Source organism: Dermacentor variabilis, chromosome 6 (assembly GCF_050947875.1).
Source record: "Dermacentor variabilis isolate Ectoservices chromosome 6, ASM5094787v1, whole genome shotgun sequence".
Classification (NCBI taxonomy): Eukaryota; Metazoa; Arthropoda; class Arachnida; order Ixodida; family Ixodidae; genus Dermacentor; species Dermacentor variabilis.
In genome coordinates, this window is record NC_134573.1 from 169,206,961 (window position 1) to 169,223,468 (window position 16,508).

At 46.7% G+C, this 16,508-nt stretch overlaps 1 protein-coding gene across 1 annotated transcript in view; it reads left to right on the forward strand.

Annotated features, from left to right (window-relative positions):
* Positions 1–16,508, forward strand: part of LOC142585717 (serine/threonine-protein kinase haspin-like) — a 64,326-nt gene that overhangs the window by 8,451 nt on the left and 39,367 nt on the right. Inside the window, exons 4-5 of the mRNA XM_075696687.1 lie at positions 10,839–10,929; positions 11,549–11,652. The gene's annotated coding sequence lies outside the window, so the exon portion shown is untranslated. The remainder of the gene's footprint in view (positions 1–10,838; positions 10,930–11,548; positions 11,653–16,508) is intronic.

Genomic DNA, 16,508 nt, shown 5'->3' on the forward strand with positions numbered 1-16,508 from the left:
AGTTGGGTCTGGATGTCTCAGACAAACTCAGAAAACCTGAACTGCTAAAGGCTATTCTTGAGTTAGAAGCTGAGGATGACGAGCTGTCGGAATGCCTTGAGACCATTGAGGAGAGGGAGACTGCAAAAAGACAGGAGCGCGAACTTAAAGAGCAAAAAGAGAAACAGGAGCGCGAACTTAAAGAACAGAAAGAAAAAGAAGAGCGTGAACGTAAAGAACAGAAAGAGAAAGAAGAGCGTGAACGTAAAGAACAGAAAGAGCGAGAGCAACAAGAGCGCGACCGTCAACACGCTTTGGAAATGAAGCGTCTCGAGATAGAGATCGAACGCGCTCGTAATGGAAGTCAGGCACACGGTGCAGGAGAACGCGTATTGTTCAAAATGACTGACCTGATGCGGCCGTTTAAGCTTGGAGAGGACATTGGTTTGTTCCTGGTTAACTTTGAGCGAACGTGCGAGAAGCAGGGGTTCTCTCGGGAAACGTGGCCACAGTGCTTGCTCACTTTGTTACCCGGCGAGGCGGCCGACGTAGTCGCTCGCTTGGATAGAGAGGAGGCAGAGGATTTCGACAAAGTGAAATCGAGTCTGCTAAAAAAGTACAGGCTGTCAGCAGAGGCTTTCCGTCGGAAGTTTCGGGAAAATGAGAAAGGCAGAAGTGAGTCATATACGGAGTTTGCGTACAGGCTTATGTCAAACATGCAGGAGTGGCTCAAAGAAGAGAAAGCGTTTGGTGACCACGAGAAAGTTCTGCAGTGTTTCGGGCTAGAACAGTTTTATAGTCGGTTACCGGAGAACGTGCGATACTGGGTCTTGGATAGGCCAGACGTTTGTACGGTGGCTAAAGCCGCTGAGCTAGCCGAGGAGTTTGTGACGCGTCGGGCTCGCGGAGCTAAGGACGGTCAAAAGGGTGAATTTGGCTCGAAGTTTGAGAGGCCGAAGTTCACACCCATGAGAGCAAAGGGGAACACGCGTAGTGAGGATGCGAGTGAAAGCAGTCCGACCAAACGTAAGGAGACGGCGGCAGCCAAACACAGAAAGCGGTTCGAGATGAGGCAAGCGCGCGTGTGTTATACGTGCCAGAAGCCGGGTCACTTTTCGGCGCAGTGTCCGGAAACAAAACCAAAAGTTGTGTTTTTGTCAATATGCAGCACTGACGAGAACATGAAGCTTCTCGAGCCTTACATGCGAGACCTCCTCGTGAACGGGAAAGAGTGCCGAGTGCTTCGCGATTCCGCAGCTACAATGGATGTAGTTCACCCGTCTTACGTAGAACCCCATATGTTCACGGGCGAGTGCGCCTGGATCAAGCAAGCCGTGGAAGCTCATAGCGTGTGTCTGCCGGTAGCAAAAGTGCTTATTGAAGGACCTTTCGGAGCGCTTGAGACGGAGGCGGCAGTGTCATCTATGCTGCCCCCCCAGTACCCGTACCTATTTTCAAACAGGTCCGATCACCTCCTGCGCGAGAGGGGGCTTTTGTTTGGTGAGGCTAGCGTTCAGGCCTTAACCAGGTCGAAGGTTCGGGAGCTCGCTGCAAAGGCGGTAGTTGCGGGGCCGACGTTATCGAACAATGAAAAAGGGTCAGAGGTGCAGCAAGCTGACGAACTGAATAAAATTGAGCCTTTAGCGTTGAAGGCGCCAGATACTGGAGAGGAAATGCCCGATAAGGGAAAGTTAGAAGAGCTATCTGCAGATTTGCTCATCGCGCCTACGTCAGACGGACTTGATAGGTTGCTAAAAGTCAGCCGGTCGGCTTTGATAGCCGAGCAAAAGAAGGATGGCAGCCTAGAAAACGTGCGCTGCAATGTCAAGGAAGGTATCGCCCGGAAAAATGCGCGTTTTGTGGAAAGAGGTGGAGTCCTGTACCGGAAGTATCTAGACCGCAGAGGAGTGGAGTTCGATCAGCTGATCGTGCCTCAATGCTATCGTCAGGATCTGTTGCGCTTGACGCATGGGGGTTCGTGGTCCGGACACCTTGGAGTTAAGAAAACTAAGGACCGTCTCTTGCAAGAGTACTATTGGCCAGGGTGTTTTCGGGACGCAGACCATTTCGTGAGGACATGTGACACTTGTCAGCGGGTGGGCAAACCAGCGGACAAATCAAGGGCGCCGTTGAGATTGGTACCTATCATTACGGAGCCTTTTAGACGGCTCGTTATTGATACAGTGGGACCTCTGCCGGTAACAGCCACGGGGTACAGACACATTTTGACTGTGATCTGCCCAGCGACAAAGTTCCCTGAAGCAGTGCCGCTTAAAGAACTCAGCTCAGTTGAGATAGTCAATGCACTACTGTCCATATTTGCGCGAGTTGGTTTTCCTGCGGAAATCCAATCAGATCAGGGCACAGTGTTTACTAGCGCTTTGACGACAACTTTTCTCGAAAGGTGTGGGGTAAAGCTGCTACACAGCTCAGTGTACCACCCACAGTCGAATTCCGTTGAGAAGCTCCACTCCGTCATGAAGCGCGTGTTGAGAGCATTGTGTTTTGAACATCAAACTGACTGGGAGCTGTGTCTGCCTGGGGTGATGTTTGCATTAAGGACCGCGCCGCATGCAGCTACGGGGTTTTCGCCAGCTGAGCTGGTGTACGGTCGCTCGCTTCGGTCTCCGCTTCGCATGCTTCGAGAATCGTGGGAAGGCAGGGGCGACGACCCAGTCGTGGTGGAGTACGTGCTTAAGCTCCTCGAACGCTTAAGAAGGGCACAGGAGTTGTCAGGTGAAGCAATGGCAAAGGCCCAGCAGAGGGCCAAGGTTTATTATGATCGGACAGCCAGGGCCCGTCGTTTTGAGGTGGGCGATGAGGTCATGATATTGCGCACATCGCTAAACAACAAACTAGACGTGCAGTGGGAGGGCCCAGCACGAATTGTTCAGAAACTGTCGGACGTTAACTACGTGGTAAGTCTGCCAGGAAAGCGGAAAGCACAGCAAGTTTACCACTGTAATCTGCTCAAACCTTATAGACAAAGGGAAGCAGTGGTGTGCATGATGGTAAACGTTCCTGAAGAGCTTCCGGTCGAGCTTCCGGGACTAGGCTCAGTGACGAACAGGGAAGACACCGGTCAAGTCATTAGTGACTTAGTCAGTGGAGCATCGCTGTCGCGTGAGCAGAAAACCGAACTACACCAGCTCTTACAGGAGTTTCAAGGTCTGTTCTCTGAGAGGCCTGGTAGGACTTCTGTCCTTACTTATGACATAGAACTTACCTCCCCAGAGCCAGTACGATCCAAGGCGTACCGGGTGTCACCTCGCCAGAGCGATATTATGGAGGCTGAGGTAAAGAAAATGCTACAGCTCGGTGTTATTGAGGCAGGTGAGAGTGATTATACCTCCCCTTTGATTTTAGTTGAGGTACCGGGCAAGGAACCTCGTCCTTGCGTCGACTACCGCAGGCTTAATTCCATCACTAAGGATCAAATTTATCCGATCCGTAACATCGAGGAGCGCCTTGAGAAAGTTAGTAGCGCTCAGTTTATTTCCACCCTAGATCTTGTCAGGGGTTATTGGCAGGTTCCACTTACAGAAGAGGCTAGTAGGTATGCGGCGTTCATTTCACCAATGGGAACATTCCGTCCTAAAGTGTTGAGTTTTGGTTTGAAGAACGCGCCATACTGTTTTTCAAGCCTCATGCATAAAGTGTTGCGGGGACAGCAAGAATTCGCTTTACCGTATCTAGACGACGTAGCGATATTCTCCGCATCCTGGTCTGAGCATATGGCACACTTGCGGGCAGTGCTAACCCGCCTGCGCGAAGCGGGCTTGACAGTAAAGGCTCCTAAGTGCCAGTTAGCACAGGCCAAGGTTGTCTACCTCGGTCACGTGATTGGTCAGGGTCGTCGCCGCCCCTCTGAAATAAAGGTGGCCGCTGTGCGAGACTTCCCGCAACCGCGCACGAAGACCGATATTCGGTCGTTCTTAGGTGTCGCCGGCTACTATCAGAGGTACATCCCCAGGTACTCTGATATCGCGGCTCCCTTGACGGATGCTCTAAGAAAAACAGAGCCTCAAACAGTCGTCTGGGACGAGACAAAGGAAAGAGCTTTTAGCGCCCTAAAGAGTGCCCTAACAAGCCAGCCTGTGCTACGATCGCCAGACTATACAAAAGGGTTCATTGTTCAGTGCGATGCTAGTGAGCGAGGCATGGGCGTTGTACTGTGCCAACGGGAAAATGGAGAAGTAGAACACCATGTCCTGTATGCTAGTCGTAAGCTGACCAGTCGTGAGCAGGCGTATAGCGCCACCGAGAAAGAGTGTGCATGTCTCGTGTGGGCCGTTCAGAAATTGCCATGCTATCTAGCCGGCTCGAGGTTTATCATTGAGACGGATCACTGCCCTCTCCAATGGCTGCAGACCATCTCTCCCAAAATTGGCCGCCTCCTGCGCTGGAGCCTCGCTTTGCAACAATATTCCTTTGAGGTGCGTTACAAAAAGGGGAGTCTCAACGGTAACGCCGATGGCTTAAGTCGAAGCCCCTAACGTAGGAATCAGCCTCAAAATTGTTTGTTACTGATGTTTTTCTTACTGAGGCAGGATTTTTAACATATTGCTTTTGTTTAGTGTTTCAAAGTGATGACATGCTTTCTAGTGCAATTTTCCAATTTGTGGACGCGTTCTAAGTGCTGCTAGACTACTGTAAGGAACTAGGCAGTGGTATAGAAGGGGAAAGAGCCTGGCAGGGCTTAGTGAGGGTTGTGCCGTGCTTGCTGACTGAGCGGTTGAGTTTCAGCGTAGTTCTAACGCTTGCCGGGAACGAGAACAAAAATGTGAACTCTCCCGAAGTCACTTTGCAGTGTCCTGTGCGAACCTGAACGAGAGAACGAGGCCTTCTCTGTGCGCTGCGCTCAAGAAACGTCGAGGGACGCCCGACTTCGGTTATGAGCATCGAGCGACATCCCTTCGGACAGCGGATGCAGTCCCCTGTCCATCGGGATCTCCTTCCCCCGGCGGGGCGGTCTGTTACGTTTCGCCTACGACGCGCGGTTTAGCCGGCGCGACTGCAACAAAGCGGCAGACATTTTGGCCCGTTCGGCGTCGCCGCTACGCTCCCCGCCAAGCGCGTCCAGGCATGTTCCGATGCCACGTGTCTTCATGTGCGTGTGTGAGTGTATGTGCCATTGTGCCCGACCGGCGGCGATACGACAGTAGGAGTCACCTTCTCCTCCCCATTGTGCCCGACCGGCGGCGATACGACAGTGTGAGTCACCTTCTCCGGCGACACGACAGTATGCGTCACCTTATCCCATTGTACAGTCACGTGCTCGTCTATAGAGGGGTTCCTTCTTGCCCTCAACTGCGAGAGTATAAAAACAGCTGCCCCCGGACGCCAAAGGGAGGGCTCCGATTTCTTCTGTTGAGTAAAGTGCTCTCCCGTCTCTCTACTTCGGTCAACCTGACCGCCAACTCTTTGCGATGTTAAAATAAACAAGTTGTTTTGTTGTTACCAGTCGACTCATGCTTTGCCGGGACCTTCGGATGCTTCCAGTTGTACCCCAGGCCGCCAGGCCAACGCTACCCTTGGGGCTTGCGACCCAGGTACAACCACGGGCGTCAGCGCCGAGTTCCCAACAGATCGTACCAGCGGTGCGATCCAAACACTGCCCCGGAGGTGAGTACTGGTAAGACACAGCTGTTATACACTTTCCTCTTGAGGGATAGTGGCAACCTGCTGTTCATGACTTGAGAATGCCTGCCAAACGCCCCCCAGCCCATTCTTATTCTTCTGGTTATTTCAGTCTCATGATCTGGATCCGTGGTCACTACCTGCCCTAAGTAGATGTATTCCCTTACCACTTCCAGTGCCTCGCTACCTATCGTAAACTACTGTTCTCTTCCGAGGCTGTTAAACATTACTTTAGTTTTCTGTAGATTAATTTTCAGACCCACCCTTCTGCTTTGCCTCTCCAGGTCAGGGAGCATGCATTGCAATTGGTCTCCTGAGTTACTAAGCAAGGCAATATCATCAGCGAATCGCAAGTTGCTAAGGTATTCTCCATCAACTTTTATCCCCAATTCTTCCCACTCCAGGTATCTGAATACCTCCTGTAAACACGCTGTGAATAGCATTGGAGATATCGTATCTCCCTGTCTGACGCCTTTGTTTATTGGGATTTTGTTGCTTTCTTTGTGGAGGATTACGGTGGCTGTGGAACCGCTATAGATAGCTTCCAGTATCTTTACATATGGCTCATCTACACCCTGATTCCGTAGTGCCTCCATGACTGCTGAGGTTTCGACTGAATCAAATGCTTTTTCGTAATCAATGAAGGCTATATATAAGGGTTGGTTATATTCCGCACATTTTTCTACCACCTGATTGATAGTGTGAATATGGTCTATTGTTGAGTATCCTTTACGGAATCCTGCCTGGTCCTTTGGTTGACAGAAGTCTAAGGTATTCCTGACTCTATTTGCGATTACCTTAGTAAATACTTTGTAGGCAACGGACAGTAAGCTGATCGGTCTATAATTTTTCAAGTCTTTGGCGTCCCCTTTCTTATGGATTAGGATTATGTTAGCGTTCTTCCAAGATTCCGGTACGTTCGAGGTCATGAGGCATTGAGTATATAGGGCGGCCAACCTTTCTAGGACAGTGTTCCCACCATCCTTCAACAAATCAGCTGTTACCTGATCCTCCCCAGCTGCCTTCCCCCTTTGCATAGCTCCCAAGGCGTTCTTTACCTCTCCCGGTGTTACTTGTGGGATTTTAAGTTCCTCTAGACTATTCTCTCTCACCTTATCGTCGTGGGTGTTACTGGTACTGTATAAATCTCTATAAAACTCTTCAGCCACTTGAACTATCTCATCCATATTAGTAACAATATTGCCGGCTTTGTCTCTTAACGCATACATCTGATTCTTGCCTATTCCTAGTTTCTCCTGTACTGCTTTTAGGCTTCCTCCGTTCCTGAGAGCCTGTTCAATCCTATCCATATTATAGTTCCTTATGTCCGCTGTCTTACGCTTGTTGTTTAAGTTAGAAAGTTCTGCCAGTTCTATTCTAGCTGTAGGGTTAGAGGCTTTCATACATTGGCGTTTCTTGATCAGATCTTTCGTCTCCTGCGATAGCTTACTGGTTTCCTGTTTAACGGCGTTACCACCGACTTCTATTGCGCACTCCTTAATGATGCCCATAAGATTGTCGTTCATTGCTTCAACACTATGGTCCTCTTCCTGGGTTAAAGCCGAATACCTGTTCTGTAGCTTGATACGGAATTCCTCTAGTTTCCCTCTTACCGCTAACTCATTGATTGGTTTCTTATGTACCAGTTTCTTCCGTTCCCTCCTCAAGTCAAGGCTAATTCGAGTTCCTACCATCCTATGGTCACTGCAGCGCACCTTGCCGAGCACGTCTACATCTTGTATGATGCCAGGGTTCGCGCAGAGTATAAAGTCGATTTAATTTCTAGTCTCACCATTCGGGCTCCTCCATGTCCACTTTTGGCTAACCCGCTTGCGGAAAAAGGTATTCATTATCCGCATATTATTCTGTTCTGCAAACTCTACTAATAACTCTCCTCTGCTATTCCTAAAACCTATGCCATATTCCCCCACTGACTTGTCTCCGGCCTGCTTCTTGCCTACCCTGGCATTGAAATCGCCCATCAGTATACTGTATTTTGTTTTGACTTTACCCATCGCCGATTCCACGTCTTCATAGAAGCTTTCGACTTCCTGGTCATCATGACTAGATGTAGGGGCGTAGACCTGTATAACCTTCATTTTGTACCTCTTATTAAGTTTCACAACAAGACATGCCACCCTCTCGTTAATGCTATAGAATTCTTGTATGTTACCAGCTATGTTCTTATTAATCTTGGAATCCGACTCCTAGTTCTCGTCTCTCTGCTAAGCCCCGGTAGCACAAGACGTGCCCGCTTTTTAATACTGTATATGCTTCTTTTGGCCTCCTAACTTCACTGAGCCCTATTATATCCCATTTACTGCCCTCTAATTCCTCCAATAGCACTGCTAGACTCGCCTCACTAGATAACGTTCTAGCGTTAAACGTTGCCAGGTTCATATTCCCATGGCGGCCTGTCCGGAGCCAGGCATTCTTAGCACCCTCTGCAGCGTCGCAGGTCTGACCGCCGCCGTGGTCAGTTGCTTCGCAGCTGCTGGAGACTGAGGGCCGGGGTTTGATTGTTGTGTTCATATAGGAGGTTGTGGCCAAGTACTGCACCAGGGTGGCCAATCCTGCTCTGGTGAGAGAGTGCGTGAGAGAGTGCCACCCCGGAATCAGGCCGCACTCCAGGCCTGTTTGTGCAATTTTCTCAACACACGGTTTTTTTTTTTCTGGTATTTTCCGGTGGAGAAATTCTGCGGTCCGGGATTTGAATCACGGTCCTCTTGCACGGGAGGCGGATACTGTATCGTCCGCGCAGGAGTTAAATTTAAAATAAATTGTGGGCTTTTACGTGACAAAACCACTTTCTGATTATGAGGCACGCCGTAGTGGAGGACTCCGGAAATTTCGTCCACCTGGGATTCTTTAACGTGCACCTAAATCTAAGTACACGGGTGTTTTCGCATTTCGCCCCCATCGAAATGCGGCCGCCGTGGCCGGGATCCGATCCCGCGACCTCGTGCTCAGCAGTCTAACACCATAGCCACTGAGAAACCACGGCGGGTCCCGCAGGAGTTGTACGCCTCATTTAATATACAGTGGTGCCCTATTTGATCAGTCAGGGTGTACCAATCTGAGCTCGGATATACCGCACGGGTGGCACTCGGCTAGAGAACCTGGTATTTATGACCTGCACATGTGAGGTCATACATATTTGAAGATATATCTCTTTTTTTTAATTTAGGAGGGTTCCCGTACAGTGATAAAATAAAGGAAAAGACAAAGGAAAGTGGTTGGAAGGCATACTTTCTTGGAAAAATGGCTGCCCGAGGAGAAGAGCGAACTCGAGCGGCTTTAGAGACAAGGAAAACTGCCTTAAAATATTTAGACTTGAGGGAAAGCTTCGTTAACAAACTATAACACGGCAATCAGAACTCGAATACGACGAGAGAAATTATTGAGACGTGGAAAATTTCCTTGAAATAAATATGGTTTGCGAGACAAATGCTTGTAAATATTGAACCTCTTAAAAGATGAGGGGAAATTTGCGCTCACCGAGAGGGCATCGTCCGTACGAGACCACCACAAGGCACCTTACTGAGACGCGGGGAGCTTCGCGGCCGGAACGAAGCCTCCCGTCCCCGCCGGCCAAGAGGGGGAAACGCGCTTTCCGATCGCTCAAGGTTGCGCGGACATAGTGTAACTCTAGCGTCTACGAGAAGCTTAACCAGGTGCGATGGCGGCGCGCATAGCGTGGGAAGCTAGCCGCCAGAATAACAATATCAAGGACTGCTGCTGACGAGGTCGAAATACCTTCGTGTAATTATAATAACCCTAATAGGACTACTTTCGAAAGAAAAAAGAAAAAAAAAAGAAAAAAGAAAGAAAGAAGGAAACGGCCCAGAGGGCTATACTACGAGAGCTATGACTGATAGTTCTCTCTCTCTCTCTCTCTCTCTCTCTCTCTATATATATATATATATATATATATATATATATATATATTCATCTCATCTATGGGATTGTATGCGCGCGCTGTTGCTTTGTCTCTGCGTGTAGCAGTAAACGTGCATTATATTCATTCATTTAATAATAGCCTTTGCAGGCCATTATAGGAGTAGAAAAAAATATAAATCGGCATGGGCTTAAGTTCAACAACCGCATCCGACTATTCATGAACACTAATGGGCTTGGATAAATATTTATGATAAATATAAGAAATTAGATACACTGGAATCCAATTAATACACAATTCCAATTCGGCACTTGGGCAGTGGTCACTATTAAAGGAATTGCTGCTCGACTCTCTTGCAGAAGAGCAATCAGCACACATGTCAAAAGTGTAATTGAACGGTGTATGTGAGCACACACACTCTATGGTTGTGCGGTCACAACCATCAGAAGGGGGGGGGGGGGGCTCAGGCTCCTCTTACAACCCATGCCTAATCAGAAACCAAAAATTTAAGAATTGATAAATAGTGGAGGTATTGAACTTCCTTGTCAATCGAGGCAATTGAAGGTGCGGTGGCACATGACAATCTCATGGAGTGCATAGATAAACCTTCATAGATCTCATGTGTTCACATGTCTCGGTAGTTGGTGAGAACAAGTCCTGCGTCGCCTTTGTTGTCCTAGTTTTACTTCGCTCTGTTTTTTAGCTACGAGTGCGTTTCTTTCGTTTGTCCCGTTTGTGATTTCTTAAACTTGCAATGGAATAGAATCTAAAAGCAAATAGCTTATACTTTAACGATTCACGAGTTTCCTAAGGCATAGGCATTCATTGTATATGGGCTGAATACTTGAGGCAAATGCAGACTGTATCCCAAAATAACGTTTCTTCAGAGCACAATATTGAAGGGGAAAAAAGTGTCGCTTCCATGGCATCGATTCCCAAATGGAGAAGAGCTATGGATACTATGGATACCACATTTCCAACCTATGTACCTGGATGATTGTATAAGTATATGTATGTATATGTGTGTATATGTATGTATATGTGTGTATATGTATATATATATATATATATATATATATATATATATATATATATATATATATATATATATATATATATATATATATATATATATATATAAACACAAGATAGCATAGATATGGAGTTTGAAATACTGCATTTACTCGAATCTAACGTGGACCTTTCTTCCGATAAAACGGGTCAAAAATTGCATGCACGTTAGAATTGAGTACGACCCTAAATTCATGTTACCACATTGCCATCGGCTTTCGAAAAAGGGCTTCTTCCTACGCGCTTCTAGCCCAGCAACATTTTTCTCCAGGGCCTGCAATCCGATTCCTCGTCGGCAAGAAAAGTTACTGGACGACGACCTACCTCACGGGAGCGCAGAGGTGGGCCAGCATGCTTTTTATTTCATTGTTCTTGCATTGACGTTCAACTGCTTGTGTGTGTGCATGCGTACATCCGTGCGCATTATACTAATGAGAACCAATATGCATGGAATTCACCGCTGTAATTTGGTGGGTTGTTAAAATAAAAATTACATGTTTGAACTTTTAGCCAGTGAGAGCAGTCCAATTCGAAAAAAGGGCATTTTCTTACAAATTTAGCCAACGCACATTAATGCAGAGAAGGGTGTGTTGGCAAAGATTTGCTCTTAGCTAGATTTCAACCAGTGCAATAAATCTAAAGCGAAAGTTGGAAGGGAGAGCATCAATTGGCATTCATAAACAAAACCTTGAGAGAGAGAGGGACATATTTTAAGAAATGCTGGAGATGCTTGCTTGGCCGTACACCTGGCATGCTTCTCCAGATGAGATGATGATTCGTGAAATGGTCCACTCAAACGCAGTATGCATGCACAACCTGCACGTGTAATAAGCATAACATTGGGTGTGATGAGAGAGGAATGGAATGTAAGACTTGCAAACCAATGCTACAAGGATGATTGTGCCCACACACTGGTCATTGTTAGCAGGGACTCATTTTGGTGCCGACATGGCTTTGCAGTGTCCGTGAGCACCTCTTTCCTAAGAGGATTCTTAGGAAGGTTTCGTACCCTCACAGACACGCCCTCGACTACCAGCCAAGAGAACGGGGGCAGCAACTCGGCTGTGAGTATTTTAGTCTTCTGCTTGGCATGATCTGCTAGGAAGTGACACTGATTATGTTTAGTATGTATAGTAAGCTCACTTGAAATAAAATCTGCCTATGTAAGAAATTTTTTTCTTCTATTGAAGACAGTTAGCAGATCCTGATGCTTTCACACATTGTGCGAGCATACTTGAATGTCTGCTCGAAAATAACCTGAAAAAAAAAAAGAGGCTGCTTACGAGCTTCATCAGCTATTCACGTAGCATGCTCCTTAGCGCAAATTGACAACATGGAAGGTGCTTACTAAAATGTGTTAACTCTGTGTCACCTGGTCGCTTCATCGACAGACTAGGTGTGCCCAGGTTGTATATTCTAGACATTCGCAAACTTTGAAGGTTAATGGTAGATATTCTGTTAGCTGACAGCAGCACACTCATCCTTTCTATGTTGTATAGCAGATATTTTTCATGGGATGGTGCGACCGAACTTCATTTCTTGTCTATATAAACGCAGAAAGCATGCATTTTAAATCAAGACTTGTCAGGGCTTGCGGCATGCATGGGTTTTTTAAATCGTGAAAGCCATCATGAAGTGGTCCATGGTGAATACACTTGTTCTTATTGCCCTAGCATGGAAATGGGTAAGGGTTTGGTCAGCTATGTTTTAAAGTGTAACTGGTGAAAGCCTTTGTGGGCTTGAAATAAGTTGCAAGTAAGATGTGCAGTGATGAACATGCATAGTGTCCTAATAAGCGTGCAGACTGTGGCAGCTGCTATGACACAAAAATCGCGTCTTGGTGAAAACGGAATCAAGTCATTGTGTGGTCCCAGTGCTCTTGTTCACAAAAAACACAGCACACGACTATGCCAACATACAAAAAAAAGAGAATTATTTATTGTGCCAGATGTACGAGCATTTCAGCTAGCCAAAATAATAATAATAATAATAATAATAATAATAATAATAATAATAATAATAATAATAATAATAATAATAATAATAATAATAGTCACTTCTGGATGCCATGTCGTGATTAGATCCTGTTTGCTCGTGCCGCTTTCACTTTCTGAAGCCGAATGGGGAGCATTCCACAGGTTAGTCTTGCAGCATGCACCGTCAACGCACATCACCATCCTGCAGCTGAAGAACAGGATGCAAGTTCCACGCATGTCCAAGTTGTTCATTCTGTGATGGGACGTTAACATTGAAATGCTCGCACCGTCCCTCATTGCAACAGCGTAACTACGACACCCGACTCCCACCATCACGTGTGTGTCATGTGGGGAAGCCAAACTTCGCGAGACAGAGTCGTGGGAAGAAGAGGAATGTCAGGGGATGAGAGGGGGGGGGGGGGAGTCCAGCGTCCCTACTATTAAGCACAGAAATGGCTTGCCTTGTATATAGGAATACCATGACTAGCTGCACTGTAGCATACTCATAGATACGAGAGTACAGTTTGTTGAATCCGGTGTGGAAGAGTGTAGAAAAGGAACTGGACAATGCAAAGTGCTGACTTACAATTTATCTTTATTGAACATATGTTGCATGAAAAGCAACAACAAAGACTGAAACAAAGTCTAGAACTGCAAATCATCATCAGCCTGTCTTATGTCCACTGCGGGCCTCTCCCTGCAATCTCCAATTACCCCTGTCCTGCGCCAACAGATTCCATCTAGCGCCCGCGAATTTCCTAATTTCATCGCTCCCCTGAGTCTTTTGTCGTCCTCGATTGAATTTTCCTTCCTTGGTACCCATTCTGTAACCTTAATGGTCCAACGGTTATCTAACCGGTGCATTACATGACCTGCCCAGCTCCACCTTTTCCTCTTGATGTCAATTAGAATATCATCTATACCCGTTTGCTCTCTGATCCAAACTTTCTGTCTCTTAACGTTATGCCTAGGAATCTTCGTTTCATCGCTTTTTACGCAGTCCTTAACCTGTTCTAAAGTTTTTTTGTCAGTCTCCAAATTTCTGCCCCCTATGTCAGTACTGGTAAAATGCACTGATTGTACACCTTCCTTTTCAATGATAATGGTAAGCTTCTAGTCAGGAGCTGGCAATGTCTGCCGTATGCGATCCAACCCATTTTTATTCTTTTGTGGATTTCCTTCTCGTGATCAGGGTTCCTAGTGATTGATTGACCTAGGGAAACGTACTCCTTCACAGACTCTAGAGGCCGACTGACGATACCGAACTCTTGTTCCTTTGCCCGGCTATTTATCATTATCTTTGTCTTCTGCATATTAATCTTCAACCCCACTTTTACACTCTCTCTGTTAAGGTCCTCAATCATTTGTTGCAACTCGTCTGCATTATTGCTGAATAGAACAATGTCATCGGGAAAACGAAGGTTGCTGAGAAATTCGCCGTTGATCTTTGCTCCTAAGCCTTCCCAGTTTAATAGCCTGCATACTACTTCTAAGCACGCATTGAATAGCATTGGAGGTCAGTGAGCATGCATTGCAATTGGTCTCCTGAGTTACTAAGCAAGGCAATATCATCAGCGAATCGCAAGTTGCTAAGGTATTCTCCATCAACTTTTATCCCCAATTCTTCCCACTCCAGGTCTCTGAATACCTCCTGTAAACACGCTGTGAATAGCATTGGAGATATCGTATCTCCCTGTCTGACGCCTTTCTTTATTGGGATTTTGTTGCTTTCTTTGTGGAGGATTACGGTGGCTGTGGAACCGCTATAGATAGCTTCCAGTATCTTTACATATGGCTCATCTACACCCTGATTCCGTAGTGCCTCCATGACTGCTGAGGTTTCGACTGAATCAAATGCTTTTTCGTAATCAATGAAGGCTATATATAAGGGTTGGTTATATTCCGCACATTTTTCTATCACCTGATTGATAGTGTGAATATGGTCTATTGTTGACTATCCTTTACGGAATCCTGCCTGGTCCTTTGGTTGACAGAAGTCTAAGGTATTCCTGATTCTATTTGCGATTACCTTAGTAAATACTTTGTAGGCAACGGACAGTAAGCTGATCGGTCTATAATTTTTCAAGTCTTTGGCGTCCCCTTTCTTATGGATTAGGATTATGTTAGCGTTCTTCCAAGATTCCGGTACGTTCGAGGTCATGAGGCATTGAGTATATAGGGCGGCCAACCTTTCTAGGACAGTGTTCCCACCATCCTTCAACAAATCAGCTGTTACCTGATCCTCCCCAGCTGCCTTCCCCCTTTGCATAGCTCCCAAGGCGTTCTTTACCTCTTCCGGTGTTACTTGTGGGATTTTAAGTTCCTCTAGACTATTCTCTCTCACCTTATCGTCGTGGGTGTTACTGGTACTGTATAAATGTCTATAAAACTCTTCAGCCACTTGAACTATCTCATCCATATTAGTAACGATATTGCCGGCTTTGTCTCTTAACGCATACATCTGATTCTTGCCTATTCCTAGTTTCTTCTGTACTGCTTTTAGGCTTCCTCCGTTCCTGAGAGCCTGTTCAATTCTATCCATATTATAGTTCCTTATGTCCGCTGTCTTACGCTTGTTGATTAACTTAGAAAGTTCTGCCAGTCCTATTCTAGCTGTAGGGTTAGAGGCTTTCATACATTGGCGTTTCTTGATCAGATCTTTCATCTCATGCGATAACTTACTGGTTTCCTGTTTAACGGCGTTACCACCGACTTCTATTGCGCAATCCTTAATGATGCCCATAAGATTGTCGTTCATTGCTTCAACACTATGGTCCTCTTCCTGGGTTAAAGCCGAATACCTGTTCTGTAGCTTGATACGAAATTCCTCTAGTTTCCCTCTTACCGCTAACTCATTGATTGGTTTCTTATGTACCAGTTTCTTCCGTTCCCTCCTCAAGTCAAGGCTAATTCGAGTTCCTACCATCCTATGGTCACTGCAGCGCACGTTGCCGAGCACGTCTACATCTTGTATGATGCCAGGGTTCGCGCAGAGTATAAAGTCGATTTCATTTCTAGTCTCACCATTCGGGCTCCTCCATGTCCACTTTCGGCTAACCCGCTTGCGGAAAAAGGTATTCATTATCCGCATATTATTCTGTTCTGCAAACTCTACTAATAACTCTCCTCTGCTATTCCTAGAGCCTATGCCATATTCCCCCACTGACTTGTCTCCGGCCTGCTTCTTGCCTACCCTGGCATTGAAATCGCCCATCAGTATACTGTATTTTGTTTTGACTTTACCCATCGCCGATTCCACGTCTTCATAGAAGCTTTCGACTTCCTGGTCATCATGACTAGATGTAGGGGCGTAGACCTGTATAACCTTCATTTTGTACCTCTTATTAAGTTTCACAACAAGACATGCCACCCTCTCGTTAATGCTATATTTTCATGTATGTTACCAGCTATATCCTTATTAATCAGGAATCCGACTCCTAGTTCTCGTCTCTCTGCTAAGCCCCGGTAGCACAGGACATGCCCGCTTTTTAGCCCTGTGTATGCTTCTTTTGTCCTCCTAACTTCACTGAACCCTATTATATCCCATTTACTGCCCTCTAATTCCTCCAATAGCACTGCTAGACTCGCCTCACTAGATAACGTTCTAGCGTTAAACGTTGCCAGGTTCATATTCCAATGGCGGCCTGTCCGGAGCCAGGCATTCTTAGCACCCTCTGCAGCGTCGCAGGTCTGACCGCCGCCGTGGTCAGTTGCTTCGCAGCTGCTGGGGACTGAGGGCCGGGGTTTCATATAGGAGGTTGTGGCCAAGTACTGCACCAGGGTGGCCGATCCTGCTCTGGTGAAAGAGTGCGTTACCGGTTCTGGTCCCCGGGATCAGGCCGAACTCCAGGCGTGTTCGTGCAATTTTCTCAACACATGGTTTTTTTTTCTGGTATTTTCCGGTGGAGAAATTCTGCGGTCCGGGATTTGAATCACGGTCCTCT